Source organism: Phocoena sinus, chromosome 2 (genome assembly GCF_008692025.1).
Source record: "Phocoena sinus isolate mPhoSin1 chromosome 2, mPhoSin1.pri, whole genome shotgun sequence".
NCBI classification, from domain to species: Eukaryota; Metazoa; Chordata; class Mammalia; order Artiodactyla; family Phocoenidae; genus Phocoena; species Phocoena sinus.
The window spans coordinates 169,208,226-169,232,557 of NC_045764.1; the positions used below are offsets into that span (position 1 = coordinate 169,208,226).

The window sequence follows — 24,332 nt, forward strand, 5'->3', positions numbered from 1 at the left end:
TTGCTCAGCAATAGAAAGGAATGAAGTAGTGATGTAGTTACAACATGTAAGAACCTTGAAAACACGATGCTAAGTGAAAGAAGCCAATCACAAAGGGCCACATACTGTATGGTTCCACTTATACGAAATGTGTAGAACAGGCAGGTCTGTAGAGACAGAAGGGAAACGGGTGGTGCCCAGGGCTGGAGCGGATGCATGGGTGGACCAGGGATTGTGCAGGTTTGGGGTGGGGTAGTAAAAATGCTCTAAAAATGACTGGGGTGATGTTTTTACAACTCTGTGAATATACAAAAAGGCATGGAATTGTACACTTTAAATGCACCCATTTAAATGGTATACTGTGAATTATATCTCCATAAAACTTTTTCTGTAAAAGAAACAATCAAAATCTCCAAACTAAGAGGGCCCTTCAAACAGCCCTAATTTAAGCACCCATTCCCGTGAGAAACAGACCCACCCCCGTGAGAAGTTACTCAACTCAATTTGACAGCATTTGCTGAGTTAACACTAAAAATATTTTTTATACTTGAGAGGCAGGTCTTTTTTTTTTTTTAGACAAAATAATTTAAATGTTCTTAAATATTAAGAACATCAAATATCCAAAAACTATGACAATATTTCTGTTTTACATTATGGACAATTACAGAGAGATCAGAGACATAGATTTATGTTAACATTAAGAATTCAAGACACAAAAATGACAGGGGAGAGCCAGTGGGACGCAGGTCTTAATACTCATTCCCACTTTACAGACGAGGGCACTGAGATGGAGCAGTTTCGCGCTCTGCCCAAGGTCCCAGAGCTACTAGTTAGGACATAAGGAGTCAAATCCAAGACCAGTCGGCTTTAACATCCAGATGTACACAGCGGTGAGCCAGGCGCAGGCTGCGGGTTATAAACACGGTCTGCGTGACCGCAGACTCTGAGGCTCTTATATGCTCAAATGGAGCGGCACGTGAGAAACTCTCGGAGCCTAGAGAGTGGAGCAATGATGCTGATTAGGGGATCCAGGGAGGGGTTCACAGACGAGGGGACACACTGACTGAGATGGAAGGATGAGCAGTGTCTGGATAAGATGACAAGTGGGAAAGGGTGTAACAAGCTGTTGGACCAGCATAAGCAAAAGCTGGGAAAGTGCAACGCCAAGTTCAGGCGGCAGAGTGGGCTTGGGAATTGTTAAAGGAAGCTGTGACGGACAGGCAGGCAGGGGAGTCAGAGGGGTGCACTGACTTCCTTCTGTGGGCACTAGGGAACCAGCGAGGGTCTGTGAGCGAGGGAGTGGCGTGCTCTGATCAGTGACTGACCCACAGGCAGGGAGGGCAGCGCCTGACCAATTGTCTGGAAACAATGTTGCACTGAAAAGCGGCAACCCGGAACCTTCAATCACCTGCTAGGAAATGCTTTGTAAAGTGCTGTTTAACCCCAAGGCATTCTTTTTATTGGAAACCTGCTCTTCCACAAAGAAACCAGAGTTCAAGTCCAAGGATCTTTTCTCCACTGCTGACTGAATGTGCAAATATCTGATCAGCTGTGGGGAGCGGCCGTCATTCCTCCCCACGGTGTCTGCCCTTGAAGCTAGTCCCCATGACCCCCTCCCAGCAAAGCCCCCAGCCTCGCACCCCAGCCCACACTGTTTGGTGGGTAACGAGTGTTCTGCCTGCTCCTACCCTGTCTCCACCCCAGGTCATCTGTGACCTTATGATTGCCCTGGGTGAGTGTCAAGGTCATCGTGAGTCTTAACTTCTAGAAGTATGCTAAAGGAGGCCCCTGTGGGCTGGGGGAAATGTCACCCAAAGCTCCCACGTATGAGGTTACCTGCTGGGCGCCAGGTGCTGGGCGCCAGGTGCTGGGCGCCAGGTGCTGGGCAGGTGCGGTGCATCCATTACCACCAACCACCAAGGCAGGGGCGACCGCGTCACCTTACAGATGGGGAAACTGAGGCTAAGAGGGGCCAGATCTCCTGCCCAGGTCAGACAGCTACTGAGGTGCAGTCAGGGGCAGGCCCAGGTCTGTTGGGCTCCAGCGCCCATGCCGTGCTGCAAGACGGCCAGCAAAAGGAGGAAGTGAGTCAGGAAGGCAGAAGAAGGAGGGTTCCTTTTTGAGTCAGAACAGGATGTCCCATCCCATAGCCGACTGATACAGAGGCCGGGGGCTGGGGGGAGATGAACCCCTGCAGGTCAGACTGACGAGGTGCCCAGGCCAAGTCCTCTGCAGGGAGTGTGCCTGAGATGGGGGACTAGCTGAGAGGCATGTCCAGTTTGGGCGGGACTGCGATGGGCCCAGTGATGCCAGGCCTCTCAGCGTATGGCTCGAAATGAATCAGGCCAGATGGGGCACCAACCAGGCTGTGGAGGCCCGACCTGGGTTTCCAGGAACTGACGGCCGAGAAAAATCCAGCTCACCCTCACTTCTCTCCCTCTGTGCCTCTCACTCCATCCAGCCGCCAGGCCAGGTGATGATGAAGGGCGTGCCCTCTAAGGACCCGTGTGAACAGGCAGAGAGAGGGGCCCATCTCATCTTCTAACCCAGAGCCACACCAGGCCCAACTTCCCTCTGTTCCAGAGCTTGGGAGACGCTTTATTCATTTAATGACAGATCTTGTTGCAACGCCTGCTCCGTACCAGATGCTGTGGTTGGTGCTGAAGATCAGAGAGGTGAACGGGACCGACCAGATCCTGCACCCTTGGGTCACCTGACAGCTCAGGCTCCCTTCCTTCTGCTGGAAGGTGGACACAGTGTTCAGAGTCTTCTCAACACCCTCCCACCCCCGCAGTCTCTACAATACGGCATTTCTTGACCTGAGACCTTCTGGTATCCACTAGCTCACCTCACAAGTGTCCCGTGGGTAGCACTCACTAAATTCACTTTTCAAAAGATGTCTGTGACGGCTTCCCTGGTGGCGCAGTGATTAAGAATCCGCCGGCCAATGCAAGGGACACTGGTTCGAGCCCTGGCCCAGGAAGATCCCACATGCCACAGAGCAACTAAGCCCGTGGGCCAAAACTGCTGAGCCTGAGCTCTAGAGCCCACGAGCCACAACTACTGAGTCCACATGCCACAACTACTGAAGCCTGCGTGCCTAGAACCCGTGCTCCGCAACAAGAGAAGCCATGACAATCCGCACTGCAACGAAGGGTAGCCCCTGCTCACCACTAGAGAAAGCCCGCGCACAGCAACAAAGACCCAACACAGCCAAAAATAAATAAATTTATTAAAAAAAACACAAAATGTCTCGTGGACCAGGGGTTTTAACCTGCCCCCCTCCCCGACAATGGGTAAGACCCCCTGGATTAGGCTATGACGGCTCCCTGAGCCTCCTGAAATCTCATGCAGCATCTCGTGTGTACGCTTGTTCTCCTGGCAAGGTCTGCAGGTCTCATCAGCTTCCCGAAGGCCCCCTGACTACTGCTACACCGCACTCATGGTGTTAATTATCAACGTTTCTCCTTGTAAATGACCCAGTATATTCCCTGGGGTGGATGTCACAAACTTTCCTTAATCATTTCCATTTTGCTGGACAGTTATGTCACATTTTTGTTGTTTTTCTCAGTCCAACTAGAACATTTGCAAATTTATGACTGATTTAACATTTGAGCAAGATGTGTACCCCCCCTGGCCACAAAGCAGAGCCCTAATCTACTCTAGTATTAACCCGCCCAAGAGGTCTTTTTCTGACCGGGAGAATTCATTCTTCTCTTCAGCATCGGCAGCTGGCCTTCTTTTCAGGGCTGTTTTCCACAAAGAAACAAAGTTTGTGGTCACATGGCTGAAGCTGCCTGGTGTGTAACAAGGAGGACCAGAGACTAACCAAATCTGGGTGATGTTGGGTGGTTAGGCTGGGCTGGGCAGGGTGGGGCTCACTCCTGGTGAGTCACTGCGCTGGACACCCTCCCACCACCACACACACACACACACACACACACACACAGAGTCACGGTCACAAAGGCCTGCCTCTTCCAGGACACTTCCTAACAGCTGCTAAGCGTGTAGACTCTAGAGCCAACTGGCTGAGCAGATTCAGGCCTAACTTTGCCGCTGAAAAACAATGAGGCCTCAGCCAAGTGGATTCAACTCCTCTGACGTCACTCGCTCATCTGTAAAATGGAAGTAATAATAGTATGAACTTCTTATCACTGATCTGATTAAGTGAGTTATACTGGTCAACGGTGCTGGTAACCAGTAGGTGCTATATAAATGTTTTAGATAAATACTGAGAAAAAAAAGATGCCACTTAACTGTCCAGCAAAAAGAAAATGGTTAAGGAAAGTTGATGACATCCATCCCGTGGAATATCCTGGGCCATTTACACTGAGAAACGTGATGATTAACACCATGGACTAATGCTGTGTCTGAAGAGAAAAAAGAGCACGTTGCACACTATTTACAATAGCCACGACATGGAAGCAACCTAGATGCCCATCGACAGACGAATGGATAAAGCAGATGTGGTGCATACACACACACACACACACACACACACACACACACACACACACACACACAGTGGAATACTACTCAGCCATAAAAAAGAATAAAATAATGCCATTTGCAGCAACGTGGATGGACCCAGAGATTATCATACTCAGTGAAGTAAGTCAGACAGAGAAAGACGAATAGCATGTGATATCACTTACATGAGGACTCTAAAATATGACATAAATGAACGTACAAGACAGAAACAGACTCACAGACATAAAAAACAAACTTATGGTTACCAAAGAGGAAAGCGGGGAGAGGGATAAATTAGGAGTTTGGGATTAGCAGATACAAACTGCTATATATAACATAGATAATCAACAAGGTCCTACCGTATAGCACAGGGAGCTACTATTCACTACCGTGTAATAAACTATAATGGAAAAGGATATGAAAAAGCATAATGAATCACCTGGCTGTATACCTGAAACTAACACAACATTGTAAATCAACTATACTTCAATAAAAACTCTTTGCCCTCTAGACCAAGGGCTGAAAAGTTTTTCTGGAATGGGTCAGATAGTAAATATTTTAGGCTTTGTAAGCCAGATGGTCTCTGTCACAACTATTCAAATCTGTAGTTGTAGCATGAAAACAGCCACAGGCAGTATGTGAATGATGAGCATGGCGGTGTTCCAGTAAAACCTTGTTTACAAAATCATGTGGCATTTGGGCTGTGGGCTGCAGTTTGCCAACACCTACTGTGCAAATTATACAAAAACTGTGTGAAAAAAGATAAAGATTGAAAGGAACACAGGAAAAAGTAGAAGGTTCTCTTAGAGCACTGGAATCATAGGCACATTTTTCAAATGTCAATTTCTTTAAGGTGGTAGTAGTAGTTTTTTAAAAAATTAAAGTACTTTAAGACTGCGTACATTCTAATAACAAATTAAGAGATTTCACAGTTCCACTCGACTTTTTAAAATAAGTTAGAATTAGGAAGCCCAGCTTTCACATTACGCTGTATAGAAAACGTAGTCCATGAAGTATGGCCAGCGTGGGACTGAATCTGGCTTCTTTATCTACTAGCTGTGTGACCCCAGGCAAGTTTATTAACCTCTCTGTTCCTCAGTTTCCTTGTTTGTAAAGTGAGGATACCAATGGCACCAAACAAGCATACAAAGGCCCGGCACTGGGCTTTCCTGGTGGCGCAATGATTAAGAATCCGCCTGCCAATGCAGGGGACACGGGTTCGAGCCCTGGTCCGGGAAGATCCCACATGCTGCAGAGCAGCTAAGCCCGTGCGCCACAACTACTGAGCCCACGTGCCACAACTACTGAAGCCCACGAGCCTAGATCCCATACTCCACAACAAGAGAGAAGCCACCGCAACTAGAGAAAGCCTGCACACCGCAACGAAGACCCAACGTGGCCAAAAATAAATAAATAAATTTAAAACAAACAAAAGGCCAAAAATAAATAATTAAATTTAAAACAAAACAAAAAAAACGAACAAAGGCTTGGCGCTGAGCCTGGGGTACAGTAGGCCCTCAATACAAAGACGTGCCTTTCAGACCTACAGGACCCATAGGACCCACACAGGCAGGATCTTGCTGACCCTGGGTCTGTGTCATCACCAGGATCAAAGCAGACTAGAAAACCCAGCACGCTTTACTTCTCACCTAAGAAAAATACCCTCCTATGGTTTTCAGGTTTGGTTTATAAAAGGATACAGAACAACTTGAACCCCACTTTCATTTAATAAATGGCACCCCAGCTGTGAGAAGAACAGCCAAAAGAAGGCAGGGTTTGTTCCAAATGGGAGTTTTCGGAGCAAGGGAATTCTCGGGGCTGCACTGGCCGAACCCCTGGGGAGATCCACGTCCCCACAGGGGCTCAGGCCCAGCGTACTTCTTCCTGGGGCCTGAGCCCCTGGGCCCTGAGTCTTGAGGAGGCAGAGGGAAGAGTCCTCTCTTTTTGGCAGAAAGGGGCACTTAGGGTTCAGAGTCGAAGGCCCTTCTGACTTAATCCCTCCAAGGCTCCACAGCCCGTACCTGAGAAAGTCCACAACGTGTCCCAGGACAGTTGAGGTCCTTCTCCATCTATCTCCGCAGCCTCACCTCCCACCGATTCCCACCTCCTCTTCCTGAACCAGAGCTCCCTGGGGCTCCCTGTACATAGCAAGTGGCTTCCCCCCTCAGTGCTCTTCTTTGCCTGCCCACATTCATTCATCAGTTCTGGCACCAGTGCCTCCAGGGAGCCCTCCAGGATTTCTCAGGGTGTACCGGGCTGGGAACTAACACTTAAGCATGTACCGGGTGGCAGTCCCCATGTTAGGTGTTTACACGCAGCTTATTGAGGTCTCTCACCTCTTGTTAAGTAGGAATGATTGTCTTCTTTATATAAAGAAGTCAAGGTCCAAAGTGGTTCAGTGACCTGCCCAAGGTCATACAGAAGGTATCCTGCTGCCTTGTTCTCCCCAACAGTCCCTTAGCAGAGCCCAAGAGGTTTAAAACTGTCCGCACTCTGCTGGAGCTGCAAGGTGGTATCCACTGAGCCATCCAGAAGAGTCCATCCTCCTTATCTCGATGCCGTGCCTGATATCTGGAAGCCTCAGAGCACCACTAAGACTTCCCCCAGGAGCCTTCACCTCCCAGGAGTCCAAGGTCAATCGGTAACAGGCTGTGCAGATTATAATTAGCACATGCCAGTTCCTTCCCAGGCTTCAAGACGCCAGTTTTACGATGTGTCTGTGTGAAGCCAAGGGCACCGGCCTTGGGGACCGATTAAGTCTTCAGTCCTTGCCCTCCGGGGTGGGGGGCAACATGAGGGGGTCACCAGCAGGGGTGAGTCACGTCCTTGCAGACACAGAGGTGCCACCCAAGCCCCTTGGACCTCAGGACCAGGGGCCACCAGTACCCAGGCAGCAGGGAGATGCCCCCTGGGGCTCTGGGGAGCAGCGTGTTTCCCGGGCATGGGGCACTTGGCCCTGCCGGACTCCACTCCTCCCTCCCGGAGGGGACTGTGTCCAGGGCTGAGCTCCCCGTCAGTCCCAGCAGACAATAGCTCACTGTTGTGTGCAGCGCTTGGAAGCTGACCAAGCGCATCCCCCTCCTTATCCCCCTGATGGGAGGGAGTTTAATCCCTTTCCTCCTGGAGGAATCTGGGCTCCCCAACAATCCCTTAGCAGAGCCCACGGCCCTCCTGCTGCTGCCCAGCAAGGTCACCCGCGCAGTTGGGGGAGAGAGGCGGTCAGCATGTGAGCCCCATTCTTTGCACTCCCGCCCTGGGGACCGGGGTCAGACACACGGGGCCTCCCAAACCCGGCACAAACAGCACATGACCTCCTAAAATGTGTTTTTCCCCTCCTGTTGCACAATGCTAGCTTTAGTGGATTTTCTTGCAAGGACTGATGGCCTACAAGATTTGCATGAAAGGCAAATGTCACCCTCCCCGAGTTGACCGCGCTCAACAGTAGGGCCGCCACCACCCAGGGGAAGGTGTGTCCATTCTGCATCCACAGGAGGGGAGCCACACGTGCTGGGCCTGAATCACTTCCCCTCCACGGAACTGCAACCTCCAGCCTGGCAGCAACTGGCCAGGACATGTGACCTTCGGATATGGTCTGTTTACTTATTGCTTGCTTGTTGAAGCTAGATGATTCTAGAACCTTCTAGAATATAAGTTCCATCAGAGCAAAAGTTTTGCCAGTCGTGTCCACTGCTCCCGTCCCTCTGCCTAGAATAGTGCCTGGCATGCGGTAGTGCCTCGGCGAGGAGTTGGTGAGTGAATGAATGCATCGCTGCTCTACATATTCAGCGCCACTCATTTGTTCAAGAAACCTTTACGGGTGCCAAGTGCAGCAGAGAAAATACTAAGCTGGGACCTTCCCTTGAGGAGCTCATCGTGTCGGGGGTGGGAGGGGAAGACGAATGAACAGAGAAGGCCAGTTAGAGAGTTAAGGTTCAGCTCAGAGCGGACACAGCGTGGTGAGATACTGCCAAGGGAGGGAAGGGCATGCAGGACAGGGAACAGCATGTGCAAAGTAGCAAAGCATGAATTGGCATCTGAGTAATTTGTCCCCAGCATGGAGGAAATGAAGGCGGAGACCCTCGACCATCATTCCTTCATCCTACAGCATTTACTACCCGCTCTGTGCTCAGGGACAGGCAGAGGCTGGCCCGAGGACAGGGTGGTTTCTGTCTTCACGTGCTCACAGACTCGGGGGACAGCAGAGCCAGTGATTCTTCGTGCACAGGGGCTCTGGGAGCTCAGAGGAGGGGCGATCAAGCCTGAGGGGGCACTGAGGCTCAGGGGGCAGATGACCCTCTTACACTGTCCATTGTGACCCAGACTGCCCAGTGCCACGGTCAGGATGGCAAGACTCTGACTAACTAGGGTGACCCAAGTGTCTTGGTTTGCCCGGGGCTTCCCCAGTTTTAGCTCCAAAAGTCCTGTGTCCCAGGAGACCCCTCAGTCTTGGGCAAACTGGGAACAGTTGGTCACACTTACTTCCACCTGCATGTCCCCTCCCAACACCCCTCCCCCGCCAACCTCTCAGCCACTCACAGGTGAGGGCTGGATTTTTAGCAGCCAGTGTCCAGGGCAGCTTTTCCCCGGGTAACCGGGTGGGAACAGAGGGCACAGCGATGGGTGAGTCTAATGTCTGTGTTCCTCGCTTCTCTGGTTAAGTCTTCAGACAAGGGCAGGGGCACAGAAAACACTGGCTCGGCCACCTTCCCAGGCTGCTGCAGGCTCTCTGGTTCCTTCACTGTTTCCCTTGTCTGAGTTTTACCTCCCGAGGCCTCCCCTATCCAAGGTCAGGCTTCCTCCCCAGACTTCCTTTGTGTGTTCAGAGTGAGACCCATTGCAGGCGTCCAACACACACGTGCTGGGCTCAAGAAACAGGCAGCTAATGACGACTTTTCCAGCTCCATTATACAGAAGAGAAAACCAAGGCATAAAACTGGTCAGGAATCCACCTCTGCTATTTATTTCCCAAGATCCTGATGATTCCATTATTCAAAAGCAGCTGCCTTAAATCCTGTCTTCTAGAACCCTCCCTACTAGCCCTGCAGAGACACACACCAGAGACGTTCTCTCCCAGGAGGACTCAGAAAAACTTAAAATCTTGTCCAGATGCCTGTTTCCACGCTGGGGCTTCTAACCCAGAGCTCCATGCAGAGCAACAAAGTTCCCCCTAAAATATTCACAGAAACCCCTCAGCCTGGTGCCTCCCCAAACTGCTAGAGGGCTGTGAGGTCCCCCAAATGATACTGGTCTCCCCAAGAACCTGAGGCACAGCATGGAGGAGTTATAAGAGCCTGGCTCTAGAGGAAAAGATCGTTAAATTAACCACCTCCACAAGTCCCTAGAGAAACTAGATGTATTCTCCTGTCTGGCTGTCTGCAAGGGCATCACATAGAGAAAGCTAGGTCTTTCAAGTCACAGTCTTCAAGCTCTACCATTTTTTACTAGCTTGTGTCCTTGGACAAGCTCTGTAACATCTCTGGGCCTCTTTCTCCATAAAGTGCTAAATAAGATCTACTGTGCAGGGTTGCTGGATGAAGGGATAAAACATCCCTGTACTCTTGAACTCTATGGAAGTAAGAGGAAATAGCTAACCTTCGTGAAGGGTGTGCTATGTGCCAGAAGTGAACTGTCTTGCGTTGATTTGATAGGTCCCACTGTTACTGCCTCTACAGATGAAAGAACTGAGACTCAGAGAGGCTAAGCCATCTGCCCAAGGCTCCACAGCCAGCCCAGGACCAGTGTTCTCCCTCCGTCTTCACCACTAGACCTAATATTTGTTGATAAATGAACTAAGTACAGTAGCGAATACTAGGTTCTACTTTAACTAACAGACATGAGACTCAGACCTGTTTCAGCGCCCTGTTTGTAAGAACTGAAATGATTACAAGAGTGACTTACTCACATCTCTAAGGTCCACCCTCCACTGCAGAGGTTTCTAGAGCAGGGGACTGCTAAGCCGTGGCCCACTGCCTGTTCCTGTACAGCTCTCCAGCTGAGTGATGTTTTCATTTTTAAATGGTTGGAAAAAAAATCAAAAGAAGAGTAATATTTCATGACAGGTGAAAATTACATGCAATGCAAATTCCAAGTACTTTTATCAGAACACAGCCCGCCCATTCATTTCCAAAGCGTCTATGGCTGCTTTCTAGATACAATGGAAAAACTGAATAATTGCGATGGAGATCAAAATGGTCCATGAAGCCAAAAATATTTACCATCTGTCCCTTTACAGAAAAAGTTTGCTGACCTCTGTTCTATCAGCTCAAGGGAAATACCTCACCCCAACCCTACCTATCAGCATAGCATTCTTCCAGGTCTGAGAATCCAGAAGATTCCTTACTATTCCTTTCAGGAAATATGATAGTAGGCAGTCCCTGATATCCAGAATGGGCTGAGCAGGCAAAGTTTTCCAAATGCTGAGAGCCGTGTCTCCAGCAGTTTTCCCTCTGGAGTTCCCCTTACTTAGAGACACTTAGGTAGTGTTTGTCATTAAGGTGAGGTCTTCCCGGCACTGTCAGGGACATTGCTGGAGCCACCTACCTTTCAAGACCGCACCGGAATCATACCTGGATCCTGGATTGGGTTCCACCCTCCCCAGGGGCTGCCATGGCATGAATCCCTAGAAGACAGTTCAAAGACAACAGGGACCTCACAATCACTCTGAAAGAAGGCACACAGGCCAACTCTCCAGTGATAATGGGTAGCGGCCCCGGCACACAAGCAGAGAAAGCCAGCTGGGGTCAGGCAGGGTTTGTTCACCTGAAATTCTCTTTCTGTTTCGCTTCGGGAGAGTTTAAAGCGCAGCTATGGTGAGCACTCCTTGGATCCATCAGGATGCCGGGCTTCGAGGGGCCCCTGGAAGTCATCTAGTTCCATGTTTTTACACACTTTGGCCATTTGTGCATCATCACATCCATGATTTTTTTTTTTTTTTTTTTTTTTTTGTGGTACGCGGGCCTCTCACTGCTGTGGCCTCTCCCGTTGCCGAGCACAGGCTCCGGACGCGCAGGCTCAGCGGCCATGGCTCGCGGGCCCAGCCGCTCCGCGGCATGTGGGATCCTCCCGGACCGGGGCACGAACCCGCGTCCCCTGCATCGGCAGGCGGACTCTCAACCACTGCGCCACCAGGAAAGCCCACATCCATGATTTGGGCCACATCTGGGGACACCTGCACTATTATTTTTTCGCGTTCGTTTGTAAGAAATTCAACCCGTTGAAACTTAAATTTATTTTAAGAGGAGACCTTTTATTTTTACCTTAAATAGAAAGCCAGGGTGAGGATCGTTTGCCATGTATAGAACATCAAAAGGAATAAATGCAATGAATATAAACACCATTTATTTATCTCTATCTGGTGGTCAGCACATAAAGAGAGATGGGCGAGTGTCAGAGAGGTGTCAGACCAGATTAGCTCCGCACGGAGACGGTCTCTGCACAAAATCCAGTGCTTTGCAACCATCCCTGTGCATGAGAACCACCTGGGGAGCTTTGACAAAATACAGATAAGCAGTCCCAGGTCCAGAGACTCACCCTTTAGCCGAAGGCGGCACCCAGGTGATTATTAGAACACAGGATAATCAGAAGGATTAAAAAGTCCGGGCTTTCCTGGTGGCACGGTGGTTGAGAGACCGCCTGCCGATGCAGGGGACACAGGTTCGTGCCCCGGTCCGGGAGGATCCCACATGCCGCGGAGCGGCTGGGCCTGTGAGCCATGGCCGCTGAGCCCGTGCGTCAGAGGCTGTGCTCCACAACTGGAGAGGCCATAACAGTGAGAAGCCCGCGTACCGCAAAAAAAAAAAAAAAAAAGAAAAAGTCCAGAGGAAGACAGAAGGGAGTTATGTCACCTGTGCTCTCACTTAGCGCACCGCAGCCATCCTGTCAGTTACTAGTAGCCGCCTGGTCCAAACTCAGAGCTCTGACCTAGTTTAAGCTCCCTGGCTGTATTGAAAAGGACCCCGAGGCCAGACTGGGAGTCAGACAATAGGGCCTGGAGTGGTGACATTGACTTTTTTCCCATAATTAATTCTATGAAAGAACAAAATTGCATTGGCCATTAGGGATGGCTGGGACCTTGGGAAGGAAACGAATGACTGAGGTATGTGGTCTGCACACTGTATACCCCAATAAGAGTCCTCCAAAGGGGACAGGCTTAGGCTGGGTCGACTCCAGCCCATCACGCCCCCCCTGGACGGGCCTCGGCCAAGAGCACCTGAGCCTGGGCTGACTCACCAGCAGCTGCGCTGGACCCAACAAGTCCAACAAGCGCCAATTCTGGGGCCGAGGTAGGCGGAAGTGCCGAGCTCCCTTCCAAGTGACCCAAATTGTCACCAAAGTCACCTCCCAGCTAGGGAGCGCCTCGGGGGAACGGGGAGCGCTCGGGAAGACTGGAGAAGGAAGAGACCGGAACTGGACCAAGCACCTGCTTGGAGCTGGGAATGCCTCGTAAACCTGGGATCACATCTGCTCCTCACACCAGCTCTGCAGGGAAGGTGTGACCAGACCCCCTGAACCGGCGAGTTGTCCAGGCCCGTAGAGCTTATGTGACTTGCCAAGACCCCACTGCAGGTGGCAGGATCAGGGTCTCAGCCCAGGTCTCTCTGACGTCACCATCCCAGGCTGCCGGCTCCACACCTCAGGCCCAGGAGCAGAGAAAAATCAGGCAAAGTAGGTCTAACTGTCATTTGCACAGGAAGACAGGTGACACCTTGCTCTGTGGGTTACACTAGCGTTTAACAATCCCTTAGCTCCAGGTGGGGTTTTGTGGCTTGTGATACCTGCTCACACATACCAAGCGCGGTGAAGAGTGTAGCACGTGTCCCCCGCAACTTTGCAGAGAAGGGAACTGAGGCCCAAAAGGACAAAATTAAAGGGTCCATCGTGGGGCCTCTCCCAGCTGCCTGGGAGCTGAGCCACAGTCCCTGGGATGGGACAGTCTGTTTAAAGCATCCACCTCCCCCCACCAGAGTGCTCCCATCCAGCGCAGGGACACGTCCATCTCAGCGCATTGAAGGAATGCGGCTGCCCAAGGAGAGCAGCTTCCAGGGTGGAAGGGCCCAGATCTCTGGCACAAACGTGTGCCTCTATGGCTCCCGAAGCAAAGTTGGCTCCAGCCAGGAGCCGATTCCAATAGGGGACAAATATAGGAACTTATGGGGACCTCCCCTCCCTTCCCCAAGGGAGTAAGCAGCAACGAGCAAAGACTTAAGCTTTCAGGTGGTTTTATCCAGAAGGAAATGGGGATGAGACATCACAAGATGGACTTTTAAAAAAATCCATTTTCTAAAATTATTTCTGAGCAAAGTTGAGTTTGAAATCAACAAAGCGATAAATAGGCCAATTAGGTAAACCAGGCTCGATGGCTGCCTGGCTCTGAGGAAAGGAATGTAACCTGGCAACCCCAACTGGCTCACATCCAACCTACAACCACCGGCCTGTGGCCACCAAGTTCGGACGGCTGGTGAGCCAGCCGCAGGTGGAGATCCTTGGGTCCAAGCTAGCAAATGGTGTGCGCAGGGCAGGACGCTCCAGGGTGGGCCCCAGCTCTGGGGAACCCGTGGCATTCCTGAACCCCTATGACACTAGCCACACAGAGAGGATTTCCTTTGAGGAATGGCCTGGCAGTGTGAGAGCCTTTGGGGATTGCAGAGAAAGAACTAGAAGCCTAGTAAGGAGGCCTGAGTCCTGGGTCTGACTCACCGCGTCCTGCCCAGTGCACTTCCAGCATGGAAAGGCCAGTGTAGACCTGCATGAGCTCTGGGATAAATTAGTCTGAGTTCAGGTCTTAACTTCACTGTGAGCGAGCTGAGGACAGGTGAGTTAACCTCACTGTAAACAGGACTATTAGAGCACACGTCATGGAACAGTTGTGAAGGTAAAGAGAGAAAATGCAGAGAAACTTCAGTAAGGGCTGAACAGATGTTAACTGACATGACAAACCAGGCAAGGGGGCTCACGGCATCCCATCCAGCCCATCAGCTTAGACATTTTCATTCATTCATTGATCCATGCATTCTTGTGTTCCGTAAATATGTGTTGAGCAGCTACTATGGCCAGGCTGCTCTGGGGACAGAAAAACAATCTCACCCTCCTGGAGTTTTCAGGTAGATGAGACAGAAGCTAAACTCGATTGTAAATAAATAACTAAGATAATTTCAGGTAGTGGTAAGTGCTAGAGAGACAATAAAACAGGGAGATAAGGACATAGTAGAGAGGGGCAGGGGATGGGACGGGCATTACTGGTGGGCAGGATGACCCCCTGGAGGCTGTGACTGTGAGGTGAGATTTCCAAGAAAAGAAGGAGCAGCCACGGAAAGGCCTGGGGGAGGCACACTTCACGCAGGGGTAGGAGCAAGAAGGAAGACCGCCGAACGCTGGGCGTGAACAGGAGAGAACAGACGGCAGGTCTGAGTCCCAGAGAGGCCGAGAGACGTGTCCAGAGTTCCAGGGTCGGCCCCCGGTGAGTTCAGGGAAATGGACGGTTCTCCAAGGAGAAAGTCGCCTGAAGAGGGCCACAAAGGGAGAGAAGGCGTGTGACACCTTTTCTCCCCAGCCTCGGGTCACCTTTCTCCTCTGTGTCCTGGGAATTATTAGGATGTGCCCTGGCCGCTACACTCAGCGGTGGTGTGAACATCAGCTCCGCTCAAGTTTGTAAGATCCTGTTTTAAACCGTAAAGCCTTTTCGTTAAATAATAATAATGAAAACAATAATAAGCTCTTTCTGGTTGGGATGTGAGAATAAATAATCCTCTATCCCTGCCCTCCGGGAGGTCATAATCTAGCAGGAAATCAACACGAAAACTGAAAGCTACCTATCACTTGCAAAGCGCAATGAGACCATGAAAACAGAATCACCAACCCTGACCGGGTAGTTGAGGAAGACTTCTAGGAGGAGGTGATGTCTAGCCAGGTGTTGGTGGGGAGGTAACAGCTGGGAAGAGGTAACCTCTGGAGCACAGTCTGGAGGTGGGAAACATGAGCCTCCTCCCAGGCTGGAGGCTTGGGACTTAATCCTTAGAGCAAGGGGGGGGGGGGGGCGGGCACTGGAGGTAGATAAACAGGGAATCACCTGATTAAGTGACCTGACCCCTCCTGGGAGGGGCAGGGGGGCAGACTGCAGCGGCCAGACTGAAGGTCCCCAAATACCTACTGAGAGGCTGTGGTTCTTGGATGAGAGGAAACATTCAGACTTCAAGGCACCTTAGAGATCTCCTAATTCCAACCTCCCTTTTTAAAGGGCAGGAAACGGAGACCCGCCCAGGTGAAGGTCAAACAGGTCTGTGAATGAGGGCGCCTCCTAGCATCACAGAAAGGCCAGCTCTTTGCAACAGCAAGGAAAGAGTCTCCCCCAGTGAGTCAGCCCTGCTGCGTTATTTCAGCAAATGTCACTTGGGAGGGGCTCAGCCCTTTCCAGATCTCAAATAAAACTCTTGACTTAGAGTTCAATCAGCGGCCACGGTGGGCTTCGGCATCTGAGGAGTGAAGGGTGTGCTCACACACGGCACACTTAAAGCAGTCTCTCGTCTCTTTAGTACTCCCTTGGGGTGAAACTCCTGCCTCATCAATTACCTGTCATGTGATTTGGGGCAAGATGGTTAACCTCTCTGAACCTGTTTCCCTGACTGAAAACTGGGGATCACCATATCCATGGCACAAAATTGCTTTGATAACTTATAAATATATCCAGCGTGCCCTGCAAAGAGTAGGAGGAACCCTAAGAGGGCTTCCAGGAGGAAAGGCACTGCTTGTATGTTTCTGTCCGCGTAAGTCCTGGAAGTGCTGGGGTCACCGCTTGTTGTAGCTCTCTTCTGACTTTTTAAAATTGAAACGATCGCATCAGTTTAATCTCAGATATACCACCCATTTCCCTGCCTTGTAGTACTAGTAGGAGTAGCAGCACAGGTGTGGTGGGTGGTGTCCTGATGAGAGTCACCTACATGTAGCAGCACAGAGCGAACTGTCTTCTCTAACTACCTGCCTCACATTCCCTCGGCCGTAAAGCCAGCAGATGGGTCCAGGGGACCTGAGGTTCCTCCCAGCTCAAATACGTCAGGATTTTCTGATTTCAGAAGCATAAATCATGAGGCCAGGACTTGAAAACCCTGTTGAATCATCTGAGATGGTAGAGTGTGAAAGTCACTCTCTTGTTATGATTTCAGAAGAGGGAGATTATTTCTACTGAATGAGAAACCATGTGTCTGTTATACAGCAGGATTTGTGTTGGTTCCATTTTTTAAACCCAGGCAGATAAACATTTGAATCTCTGGGAAGAGTGTGATTTTCTAAGACAGCTTTGTGAAAATGCTCTGTATTACCTTCTAATTTTACTTGTATGTACGATTTGATATATAAACAATGGAATATATATTGTATTACATTATATATGTATTACATTTACATATTATATACATTGTATATGTGTATATGTTTCGTATTTGCAAGTAATGAAGCATAAAAATATTTTTAAATAATGCCCACGAGCCCACAGAAACAGTGGATCCCACTGAGAATGGAGCAGGCTGACCCTGTACCCTCTCCCCCACCAAGACGGCCACCTTGGTTTTACATTATCATTCCCTTGCCTTTTTTTTTTTTAAACCTGCTTACATTTATGAAACAGGATCTAGGTATAGAGGGGTGCATGAAACATACCTGTACTCACAAGTAATTACAAGGTGAATTCCCTCATAACCCCGCCCCCCCCACCATGACCCTCTCAATCCAATCTCCTCTCCCCCCAGCCCAAGGTGACGCTTGACTTGTATTTAAGGTAATCACCTTCCTGCTTTCTGCCACCATTTTACGTCTCACGTATATATTACATGGGATGTATATATGTCAATCAACTCATGTCAGTGTGCTCGGGTTTTGACCTTTCGAATTTCCTGAGCAGCCTCTGCCTTTCCCCTGAGTCTTTCAAAGTATTCTGGGTATGCTAGGATTCCCTTTGCCAGATCTGCGGCCTAGAAATCCAGGCAAGAGGTGCAGGCCACACTACATTGTTGCAGCGACATTAGGAGGATTAGTAATAATAAAACCATGATACCGCCTCTTTCTGGTGTGTCCCCACCATGCTGGGCATTCTGCTGAGTGTCATCCCCAGTTGTCTCATTTATCCTCCCAGCAACCCCACAGGAAGGTGTTGGGGCCTCTTAGCTCTGTTTGGTTTTTTTTTGCGGTACGCAGGCCTCTCACTGTTGTGGCCTCTCCCGTTGCGGAGCACAGGCTCCGGACGCGCAGGCTCAGCGGCCATGGCTCACGGGCCCAGCCGCTCCGCGGCATGTGGGATCTTCCCGGACCGGGGCACGAACCCGTGTCCCCTGCATCGGCAGGCAGACTCTAAACCACTGTGCCACCAGGGAAGCCCTTAACTCTGTTTTGATGAGGACAAAATCAAGGCTTCTGAGGCCAGGACTGCCGGTCCCCCCATCTCCTTCCTGGCTTCTCACTGCCAGGGAATTCATCCTTAAGTCTTGAAGCAAAGATTCCTTGGCCGGTGGGTAGGGGCCGAGAGAGTGGACAGACAGTTCCCCAACTTCCATCGGCTCCTCCCAGGTTCCTCTCTCTGTGATCCATCTGGGCTACTGTTAGATATTACGGGAAAAAAAAAAAAAAGTTTGGAATCCACTTCTTCCAGCAAATGCCAACGCCTTAATGTTGATTGGATCCTACCTCACCAGTACTGTCCTCCTGATAATTGACGTATAACACTGTCCTCGTGTTGTCTGAGACAGGCAGTGTGGTAGAGTGAAGAGCACCAAGTCAAAAGCCCTGAGTTCAAGACCTGTGGTTGCCAGGGAGGAGGGGGCTAGGGAAAGGATGCAGTGGGGGCTGGGGTTAGGACATGTAAGCTATTATATATGGAATGGATAAACATTAAGGTATTACTGTATAGCACAGAGAACTATATTCAGTATCCTATGATAAACCATAATGGAAAAGAATATAAAAAAAAAGAATATATATATAGGACTTCCCTGGTGGTTCAGTGGGTAAGAATCCACCTGTCAATGCAGGGGACACGGGTTCGAGCTCTGACCCGGGAAGATCCCACATGCCGCAAAGCAACTAAGCCCGTGTGCCACAACTATTGAGCCTGTGCTCTAGAGACCGCGAGCCACAACTGCTGAGCCCTCGTGCCACAGCTACTAAAGCCCACGTGCCTAGAGCCCGTGCTCCACAACAAGAAAAGCCACCGCAGTGAGAAGACCACGCACTGCAACGAAGAGTAGCCCCCGCTCACTGCAACTAGAGAAAGCCTGCGTGCAGCAACAAAGACCCAATGCAGCCAAAAATAAATAAATAAATAATTTTTTTAAAGAGTACATATATATGTATAACTGAATCACTTTGCTGTACGGCAAAAATTAACACAACATTGTAAATCAACTATACTTAAATTAAAAAGAAGAAGAGGAAGAAGGGGAAGGAGGAAAGAAAAGGAATGAAATAAAAAAGCCCTGAGTTCAAATCCTGACTCCACCACTCCTGGCCTCTGAATCTCTCTCCTCATTTGTCCCTGGGCCAGGAGTGGCAGCCTTGCCTGCGGTCAGAATCCTAGGAGGTGAGAGACAGGAAATGTTGCCCAAGAGCCCAGAGTCCCCTGGAGTCCCCTGCTGGTGCCTCTCAAATCTCTCTGCCTGGGTCAAGGACCAGCTTTCAGTGCCAGAAGAGCTCGGAGGGAGATGATCAAGGCCACCTGCCATTTGACAGACATGGGGACATCAAGACAGAGGGGGAGAGGGTGGAACTGAGGGGGAGGAAACTCAGGTGTCCTAACCAGACCCCATTACCCCAAACTGTGACACCTGCTCCCATGTGCTGAGGCTGACACCGCACGGAACACTGTTGAAGGGAAGTCCCACTTTATTCTCTCAGCGGGCGCTATAGTCATCCCGTCTCGTGGGGAAGCAAATTGAAGCTCTGAAAGGTGAAGTAACGTTTCCACGATCACCCAGCTGGGAAAAGGCTAAGGCAGGGCTGGAACAGCTAGTCTGACGTCCACCCTCATTTCTAACAGTGGAGCAATACGGGAGGCCCTACTGCCCACTGGGCACCCAGGGGCTCCAGGGCGCTTTGGAGGTTGTGCTGGACCTGCCCGGTCTTGCCTCCCCAGAATGGAGGTCACCCTGCAGCTAAGCCACGTTCCCCCAACAGTCGCTGCCCCAGGTTTCTGCATCACAAGGCAGAGTGGCCACCCAGGCAAGGACAGGTCCCTGGCTGTGGGAAAACATGCAAAACACCCGGGCTAGAGGTTTGTTCCCGAGGAGACAGAAGGAACTCAAACTTCCCCTGAATGGTGCCTGCACGGGCTAGAGGCCAGCCTGCACCCTGGGGCAGAAACCTGAGCCCAGATTCCCACCACTCCCCTCAGTGCCGCCAGCAAATCCTTGGGTCCCCTCTTCAGGAACCCCAGCGAGAGGAATGAGTTCCAGAAATAAGCCCTCGCAGCCCACACCCCCTCCAGCTGCCCTCCAAGGGGCCTCTCTGGCTGCAAATGATGCCCCAGGGCCAGCAGGCTTGGCACAGCTGTGGCCGGCTGCCTGAGGAATGCACAGACCCACACGTGTCAGAGAGCTCCGCTGGGGCATGGTTACAGGAAACAGGGCAAAACAGCCTGTTTGCACAGTGCACTCCCCCTCTGCCTCCCAGCTCCTGACCTCTGATAGCTGTTGGCTGTCCTGGCTGTGCAGGAGGCAGGGCTGGACCCTTCAAGAGACAAGTTCTGTTTTTGGCTGTGTGGCTCTGGGCAAATCACTCCCCCTCTCTGGACCTGTTTCCTCTGGATGAAGGAGGCTGTCCTGTCAGGCTCAGAGGGGCAGCGATTTTGTGACATGCTCCCTTCACTGGGAGGACAGTCACTTTTCCCCACGGTCTCCTCCTGCCCTCCTTCATGTGAAACGAGGCATGCCCCCCGCCCTCACCCAGGGCACATCAGGCTCCCCCACTGGCAGCGCTTGGCTGTAAAAGGGCCCTCATTAGTGCCGGGAGGAACCTGGGAGAGGGTCCCAGGGCAGCCTTGGGCCAGAGCTTTAGGGCCAAAGTGATAAAACAATAACATTTATTATCACCCCGCCGCAGCTGGAGTTCCCCCGCCTTAGAGTTTTGAAGCGGAGGTCAGTGGGCTGCACTGGGCACTCACTGCTCCTGGGACGACCGACAGGCCACGTCCACCAGATCCACTGTTTGGAGTCAAGATCTGAAGATTCTAAGAAGAGTCAGCATCCCGTCGGGGCTCCTTCAGGCCCTACAAGACGTTTCTGCCCTCACTCTCCCCTTCTTTAGAGATGTGGGATGAGGCCCAGAGAGGCTGAGAAGCTTGCGCAAGGCTGCACAGCCGGGGGTTCTGAAGGAAACTGATCCTGCCTGCGGTGCGACTTCCTCTTCCTACCGTGGGCTCTGGGCTCTCTCAGGCACTACGGAGCGAGCTCGTGGTCGCCCGGAGGGGGTATTCCCGCCGGCGTTTACCGCCCGGTCCGGGGACACGCGGCGGCGCGAGCCCGCAGCGACAGGTCCGCTCGCCCCAAGCGGAGGCAGAGCGAAGATTGGAGGCGGCGCCCGGCCCTCCGGGGACGCGCTGCCCTGGACTTAAGGGCTTTTTCTTGGGGACCGAACCTCCAGGGTTGGGGAGCAGAAAGGCTAGGGGATTTCGCAGGCGGCAGGAAATGGTTGGGTTTAAACTAAAAATACCCGCCCGCCCGCAGCTGTCACGCCAGGGCCCCCGCCCCCGCGCCGGGCACGCCTCCCCGGGTCCCCTTGACTTTCAGCGACCCCGATCCCTGAGGGACGCGCCACGGCTGGGCCGGGGGGTTGAGGACCCGACCCTCTCGGTCCCCGTCCCGGCCTCCCGGCCCCGAGCCACTTACCCGGCCGGGAGCTTGCAGGAGCGCGGTGCCGCGGGCACTCCGGGCAGAACCGCCCTACCCCTCCCTGCGTCCGTAGAGGCTCCGGGCTGGGCGGGGCCGGGGCGGGACCCGGACTCTCGCCCCCGCCCCGCCCAGTCCTCTGGGGACCCGCCAAGGGAGCCGCCCCCAGGCCCCGCCAAAGCGGCGGGGCGAGAGAGGGACGCGCCGGGCTCCGCGCGCTCGGCGGAGGCCCCAGAGGCTCGGCCCCAGTCCGGCGGGCGGGAGGAGCGCTGCCGTGGGGCGTCGCCACTCTCACCCCAGGCCTCGCGCCCCGGGCTGCCCTCTCCGGCTCGGGAGCCGCCCCGAGCCCCGCCCCCCGCCTGCCTCCGCCCGGGTCTCATCCTTGGGGGTGGCGCGGAGCTGCCGCGCCCCGGGGGAAAGTTCGATCTGCGGACTTCCTCTGTGCGTCAAGCCTTGGGGAGGAGGCTGGGGACCTGGGAGGTCTTGCCCTCTGGGAGCCGAGATGGGAGCAAAGGCAGGGGCACCCCTCCCGGAGGCGCGAAATCCAAGGAGGAAGTGACACTTATCAGCCAGCCTGACAGAGGGGGCGCCCCATCCGGCCCCTCCCACCCCACAGTCCCAGAAGCCACCGTGCGAGGGATCTTCGCGCCCCCGGCTCGGACGGGAGACCCCCAGGATGCCGAGGGGAGGCGATGGGGGGTGAGTCACGAGGAATGTGAATCCCACCCATAAACAACCTCCTATAAACCCGAGGCGCTAGAATGTGCCTCCCCTCGGTCTCCCCGCGCGACCCGCCCCCCAGCGGACACTTCCTCCCACGCGTTCGCAAACCCCTGATCCAGGGACTCCAAGTCTTTAACCTTACAGCAGAGTCTAAGTCTTACCTGCCTCTGACTTTGTGCTCCCAGCACATTCAGACCTTTGGACTGTCCCCCACCTCAGTGCCGATCTTTATCCGAGTAATCACAGGTTTGCACGATCGGGTCCGCCTCCTTTGGATGGGGATGAAAGCCGCTCACGAAGGATACAACTTGCAGAACTCTGTACCACGTGGACTCCAGTCTTCACAATTCAGGTGTGGCTACGCCCATTTTGCAGACGAAGAGTTAAGTAAATGTCCCAAATCTAATGCTTCCCAGAGGGTGTTTTCCTCTTTGGTTCCTTAGTGAGGCTGGCCAGCCCTCTATCAATGTTTGTTGAATAAATCAGTGTAGAAATCAGCGTCCTAAGAGAAAGATTAAATTGTAAAGCAGGACCAGATAGTAATAGAGTGTGTGTGTGTGTGTGTGTGTGTGTGTGTGTGTGCGTGTGTGTTTTCCAAATGCAGGGCAACGTAGAAGGATGCCAAAGCTCAGCGTTAACGCTGGGTAGACCTAGCCTGAGCTGAATGCCTGAGTGTCAGCCACACTTCCTTAACTCAGAACCCATTCACTAAGTTATAATTATTCACAGGGTCAGAGGAGATAACACACAAAGGGCCTCTTTCATCCTTGCCCTTTGATTGTTCTAGGTGTCCAGTTATGTTTGTCATTATCATCCTGACTCCAGCTGATATGCTGCTGCGGGCTTTGGGGTTGCAGCAGTCTAGCTGAAGGTACAGACAGCGGTCAACAATTATTATAATACTGGGCATCTGGATAATGTGCTTTGCTTTTCCAAATGCTGTCACATGTATCTGCTCGTGAAATCTCTGCAAAGATCCCCCACGTAATTAAGAAAAGTTTCCTGAGTTCTCTCATGACGGAAACAGGTCAGGTGATGTGCACGAGGATGAAGACGGATCCACCAACGCTCCTGAAAGGGTGAGGCCCTTCAAGTCAGTTTCCTGCAGTGAGAGACAGTTTGACGCAAGTGGGGAGTCAGGCTCTGGTGCCGAACTGCCCAGGTTAACGACTTTCAGCTCATTACTCAACTTTAGCTTCCTCTTCTGTTAAATGGGTCTAATAATAACAACCTCTCTTGAATGGTTTTGTGCCTGGTATTGTGAGCACCCAGCTCACGTGAACTGCTCTGGAGATAGTAGGATCACTGTGGTTCCTGGGAAACAGCTATTTATTTAGTTTTTTTTTTGGCTGAGCCATGTGGCTTGTGGGATCTTAGTTCCCCAACCAGGGATTGAACCTGGGCCCCCAGCAGTGGAAGCTCAGAGTCCTAACCACTGGACTGCCAGGGAATTCCCTATTCAGTCTTTCATCAGACATTTCCTGAGCACCTACTATGTGCTAGTCCCTGGGAATATGGAGAAGAATGAGTCATTCTTTCGGACGATCACCCGAAAGGAGGTCACAGGGCAGTGATTCTGTGTCCAAGGGGCTGTAGCCTGAACAGGGTAGTGTGGTACAGAGATGGACTGTTCTTCTCACTACAGAGCACCTGTCAGAGCTGAGAGACCCAAATCCCAGGCCCAGCTCTGCTGCTTGACTGAGGGAACCTTAGCAAGCCGGGTAACCTCTTAGAACCTTGGTTTTCCCATCTGTTAAATGGCGATAGCAATAACATTTCATAGGTGAGAATACATGGGATAAAAATATTGTATAAACTGCAAAATACCATGCAGACGTTACTAGTTTTATTATTAGCTTGACCTTTACAGGGCTTAGTGCTTTCAGTATAGTCCTCCATTGCTTTCCTTAAGCCTGACATAAAAACAGGAGCTTCCTTTTTGTTCACTTGATGGCAATCTTTCGTCTGTCTTTTCCCCCTCCAGTCCTACTGTGTGCTTGTAGGGTGAGCGGATCCACCACCCTGGTTTGTCAACCTCTCTGAGTCGGCTGCCTTCCCCACTGGCAGCTGCCACCCAGTAACTGAGTTGAGGCACCCCTGCCGGATGGCAGAGTCATCTCAAGCACTAAGTCCATATGGAAGGGAAAAAAGTTGAATAAACAATGCGGGAGAATGGGGGAGTTTGCAAGTAGGAAGGCTATAAAAACTTCAATCCGTCTTCAGCATTACCCACTGCTACAGAAAGGAGTGGAAATGAAAGCTTATCTGGAAAGAACATTCTGGCAAAGGCAGGCGGGA

The 24,332-nt window shown here is 51.7% G+C and overlaps 1 protein-coding gene across 3 annotated transcripts in view; it reads right to left on the bottom strand.

Annotated features, from left to right (window-relative positions):
- The window catches only part of SYNE3 (spectrin repeat containing nuclear envelope family member 3), a 93,990-nt gene extending 72,541 nt beyond the window's left edge, over positions 1 to 21,449 (bottom strand). For 2 of the 3 annotated variants that reach the window (XM_032624001.1, XM_032624002.1), the window contains exon 1: positions 21,312 to 21,449. The gene's annotated coding sequence lies outside the window, so the exon portion shown is untranslated. The remainder of the gene's footprint in view (positions 1 to 21,311) is intronic. The other variant, XM_032624000.1, reaches the window with a different exon arrangement.
- Between the last annotated feature and the right edge of the window lie 2,883 nt (positions 21,450 to 24,332).